Source organism: Daktulosphaira vitifoliae, unplaced genomic scaffold (assembly GCF_025091365.1).
Source record: "Daktulosphaira vitifoliae isolate Bord-2020 unplaced genomic scaffold, ASM2509136v1 Scaffold_1, whole genome shotgun sequence".
NCBI lineage: Eukaryota > Metazoa > Arthropoda > Insecta > Hemiptera > Phylloxeridae > Daktulosphaira > Daktulosphaira vitifoliae.
The window spans coordinates 46,124,850-46,130,897 of record NW_026099572.1 but is presented as its reverse complement, the minus strand read 5'-3'; positions in this window follow the sequence as shown (position 1 = coordinate 46,130,897).

Sequence of the window (6,048 nt, the reverse complement as noted above, 5' to 3'; positions counted from 1 at the left end):
AAACAAATTTGTTAAAAAAATTTACTCAATTAAGCGTATAATAAATTGTTTTTATAATTGTAAAAATCCATTATTAATTCAGGAGAAACTCAGAATCTTTTTTTTTTAGAAATGATTTATATAGCAACATGTTACTAAAAAATTTGTAATATTATAGTCTAGTAGTAGCACACACAAATAGAGTAAAAATATTATTAAATTACAAAGTAAAATGATTTAATTTTATAGTTAAAACCTATCATATCAAACTTGATTCGTCAATAAATACTTTGAAAACATTAGAAATGAATGATTTTAATTGTCTGTACGGAGAACATGTAATAACTAACTGTTTAATTGATAAATTAGAATTTTTTTTTTATTTATGAGGGTTATATCTTCAACTAGATATTATTAAATTAATATATATCAGTTATTTTTGGGTTATTAATTTATATGGTCAAATTTTTAGTCTGGTTGAGATCTTAAAAGCTATTTCATAATATATTTGGTTTCTAAAATTATTTACTTAACTAATTCTCGAAAAAAATCGATATAAGTCTTTAAGTTATTTGATATGATCAAAATGTTTGAAAAACTTAAATCATTTTAATTACTAGCTCTTCTTATAAAAATGAGTTTTTGGACTGTTTAACTGAAATATTATGTTTTGATAAGAATATAACAATGGGATATTTTTTTATCCTCCTGAAAAAAGTCTGAAAATTTAGTGACGTGTTTTCCCGTAGTTACAACAATATATATTTTATATTAAANGTTTTCCCGTAGTTACAACAATATATATTTTATATTAAAATATTTTAATGTTAACTTATTTTATAGCATTGTTTTATGTAAAAGCTATGACCGACAATTCGATAATTATTCAATAATAAAAATATTCGATAAATCTTAAATATTTAATAGTTTATGCTAAATATAAAATATTTGGTTGTATAAAGAAGTCCAAAAGTGACATTTTGAATAATATGATATATTATATCTCATATATTATTAAAATAAAACGTATTTATTAAGTATAATTATATAATATTGGAATACAAATACACTGCACATTCTGTTTTGTTTAAAATTGCATTAATAAGAATGTGTTACAGTTTTTTAATATTTATTAAAAATTAGATAGTACTAACTTGTTCTAGACATTTTCTGAGCAAGGTTTAAGGTTTCATCATTTAAAGCAGCATTAATATCAATCACAATAAATGAACAGTATATAAATAGTTGACATATTAAATTCATTTTTTATAAGTTTGAAAATATGTTGTTTGAATGAATAATATATAGCAGACACGACTGGGTGTTTAAGATTTTTCTTACACTATTTATCAGTAATAATGGGTCTATATATTCCTCAATATTAGTTTTCCAAAAATATACACTAAAAAAATCTAAGAATAATCAAGTCCTATAAGATTTATGACAATTAAATAGTAAAATACTATTATTTATTAAATTATTTATTTGAATCTCTTTATTCGAAAATAAAATATTATTAATAGAAAAATGTAAATTTTTCAAAAGTTTTATTTCTGAAATGATCAGAAAATGAATCCAGTGAATATTTATTTGCACCCAGATTTAGTACTTATATGGGGTGTAAGCAAATGATTCTAATTAATACTAAGTGGCCATAATAGAGAAATAAACAATATAACCTATAGGAAGCTAGGGATTAAAATACATTATAAAAACTGGTTTATGACTCTCCTTATGGAAAAAATTCTAAGCACACGTCGCTTAAATTTACCCAAAAACAATAAATTTTTTTAAAGTGTTATTCACTGATAAACTTTTAAAATTATTAGGTAAAAAGACATAAAAGTTCTAAACAAAGACAAACAAAACAACTACATTAAAAAATATCTGAAGAATTTGCATAACAATCAAAAAATTTTAAGTTGATTAATTATAAAAATTTTAATAGGATAAATAAAGATTAATAAATAAAATATTTAATTCTTTAATAAGTAAAATTATTTTTTTAACAGACTATTTAACATCAACTCTAATGTTGGAATGGGGGCAACGGGGTGAAAAATCAACATAACAATAAAACATTCATAATCAAAGAATCAAATACTACCACATTTGTTAGGTTAATGTTATCTTAAATGTAAACAATCAATTTTTCGCAGTCTTATATGAACCATAATCAATTGTGACGTACTATTTTATAACATATAATGTAAGACGCCAAATCATAGATAACGAAAACAAAGCAAGCGTACCTAAGTTTTCACGTCGCGATACAATACACCAATAGTTCTTATCGGTACACTAAATAATAACGATACTACATTTACCCGACTACTGTTTTATTTGTTAAATCCCCTAAACTTTAAATAGTAATATCTCGCTTAGAATTTATTAATATTGATTTTTTTTTTTTATTAATAACAAGATTAATAAAAAAAAAAAAACTGGGTTGCTATTTGAAAAACTAAAGTTGATAATGATTTAAGGGTTGAGGGATGAAGATTGAATCTTCATTTTTCTTGTCAAGTAGCTCAACAAAGATTTATAACAAATAAAATAATTACATATACGATAATACTAATATTTTTAAAGAAAATTCGTGAGGCATAGTTAGTCAATCACTCTGTATATATGCGGTTATGCATGCACACACGAGCAGTGTTTGGACGACCGACAACGTCGTCCGAACAATATTTTGAAACGTATATTATAAACGAAACGACCAATTGTGCGCGTGCGGATACGGTTTAGCTGTGATTATATATACGGGTTTTGGACAACCGGTTGCGTCGTCCACACAGTAAAATATCAGTATATTACTACATTGGGTAATTTATTTTTAGAATTAACTACGTGTATGCTTATCGGTTGTTATAATAGTATAATCGCTATAATTATTATTATTTTCATTTCTATTTTCTACTGCGACCTTTAAAATAATAATATGTGTATTGTGTTTTTTTTATTATTATATTTAATTTGACAATTTTTTATACCTACAACTAGCAGTATTATTTAAAGTAATACCCCCACAACCAGCACCCACGAGCCACCACTGAAAATACTTGTCTAATTTATATTTAATATTCAACCCCTNAATACTTGTCTAATTTATATTTAATATTCAACCCCTTATAAACGCATTTAGATGTATTTACTTAGGTTCTAGGTATAGATTGTAATTTTTTTTTAAATGTAATTTCAAGAACCGAATTTGACATATTTAATTTTTTGGGTTATTTTAGGAGTTCCAAAAATTAATAAATTTTGTATATTTTATTTAAATTTATCATTTTTATATTTTATTTATTATTCTCACCATATCTCCCCGCCCGTTTACACCGCCCGACAACCTATGGAGAGGAATCAGCCAGGGCCGTTTTGGGGGGGTACTTATTCATACTTTATAGTACTACTTTTAATAAATGTATTTTGATAAAAAAAGTCATTATTCAAAGAAAAATTAGGTAATATTACGCCTAATAAAAATGCTGTATATATTTGATTGTGTCATAAGTATATTTTAAGTATTATCAAATATGCGGGGTTGTGTTTGTGAAAAAATGAATTATTTTATAGCGTAAGCAGTTTTAGAAAGCGCTCACTTACGACAGCGTTTTACGACTTTAGGTTTGTAATTTTCACCAGACCCGCCCAATGTCAATCTTGGGATATGATAAAAAAATCAATTCAATCCGTTCAATTTTCACCTTCTTCATTTTTTTCTTTCATGCGCTCGACACGCCATAGTTACTATGGCGTGTCATAGCCATTTCTCATATGTTTTGTAGGAGTCTATGAGTTTATCGTTTAAATTGGGATTCATCTACGACAACTATGCTGTCCAAGATTAATACACAGTTACCAATATTTATATCAATATTAAATTTTCACAGAGGCAAAATCACGGGGCGGTTATAAAAAAAAAATTATTTTATTTTAATAATTTAATAGATATAAATAAAAATGTATGTCCTATATTCTACTCCTCAAAAACTAATTATAAGGTGATAACTTAATGGTTTTTACGTATTTGATAAAGAATATTTAATTTACAAATAGAGTTAATAGGTCATTTATAAATAACTAAGGTAAGTGACATACGAGAGTGTTTATATAAACAAATATGTAAACGTGTATGTGTTAATAAATACATTTTTGAAGAATTTACATTTATGCGTATTTCTGGGTATTAAATGATGAGCTTTGTGTAAGCATATGTAATTTATGAATATATTGAGAAGTATAATATTATATTCAAAGATATTCCGTCACTGTTTGCTTTATTTTTATTAAAAATAAATTTTTATTAGAATAAAATTTATATTATGAACAAACTATTTAAAAATAATGAAATCTAAAAAAAATTCCATCTATATTTTAACAGTGTATTAAATAAAATTAACTATTAATCATACACTTAAAATACCACAGAATCAATAGTCAGGACCATCTCGAAAGAAGATAAAATATTTATTATTTTAGCTAATAATTTTTTACATGCTGCAACAAAAAAAAGAATGTATAATTGATTAAAACAATTTATACCCAACTCGGCCTACTTTGAGCTATTCTAAGATAGCTATCCTTGTAATCGGCAGATTTTTGTAGTCTTTTTTAGCTTTGATGCGAAGCTGAGAAGGTATTAATTTTACTATGATGTGTATTTTTCTATTTTTTTTTTTTTGTGTCTGTTACCACTTTTTCTTAGATCTCACTGAACTGATTTCTTTCAACGATACGTCAAAAGATGACGAATCGTATCAAGTCGAAGATATTATCCTCAAAAATTGAAAAAATTTCTCTCGTTCCTTGTAAATGAAAGAAATCTTCAAAAAAATTGCAAATTTAAAATTTTAATCAATTTTTTCAATTTTTGGCTTCGATGTGAAGCTGAAAAGGTATTAATTTTACTATGATGCGTTTTTTTTTTTTGTGTCTGTATACGCTTAATCTCAGCTCTCGCTGAACCGATTTTGATGAAAAATATGTCAAAAGATCTCAAATCGTATCTAATCGAAGAAATGACCCTCAAAATTTAAAAAAAAACCCTTTTTCCCCCTAAACGGAGGAAATCCCCCAAAAAATTACAAATTTAAAAATCTCTAATTTTCGATATTTTTTCAATTTTTTTACTTAAAATTGCCATAACTGTTTTTAAAAATGACCGACTCATTATAATTTTTTTTTTTATAGATACCTTAAGTATTCACCTATCATTTTATATATTTTTATGATTATTTGATCCTCTGCCCTGAAGTTATACCTAACGGTAGTTCTAAAGCGGTCCACAACTAAGCCGATCGGAGGAAAACAAAAAAAAAAAAAAGATTATTTGACCTATTACAAGCCTACAGGAAAGGTTTCAAAATAGTAACTTTTTTACAAAAATTCAACTTTTTAAAGTGTTTCGGAAATACTGACACTTTTATATATATATCATAAATTAAAGGTAATGCAATATACTTTATCATGAAAAAAAAAAAAAATCCGACTTTATTTTATCTTTATGGTGAATATGGCTTCCGAATGCTATTTCTGTGTGAAAATTCTCGATTTTGTATTTTACATTATTAACTTTGTATTGCTTTAACTTATTGTAAAGTTTATGGATCAACACAATTTTTTTATGAGAAATAATATATATATCCCTCTTTCATTGGGCATACTTTATCTTAATCAGGATATTAATAAATATTAACACTTTTATATATATCATAAATTAAAGGTAATGCAATATACTTTATCATGAAAAAAAAAACCCAGCACAGGGAAGTCGCGGCACAGTTGTGACGTGGTATAGTTGGATCAAGTATTAATTTTCAATTAAAATAGCTGAAAGAAAAATTAATCATACTCTTCTGAGTCTATAAAAACCTATTAGAAGAAACTTTCGGAATCAGTGGCCTACTTATTATGACGGGCCGAAGGCGCATAAGGCTCGTAGGGCCCCGGGTCTGGGGCGGAGCCCCATCTAGGCGGAGCCTAATATAGTAATATACTGATATTTTACTGTATGGACGACGCTACCAATCGTCCAAAACCCGTGTATAAGATCACAGCTAAACC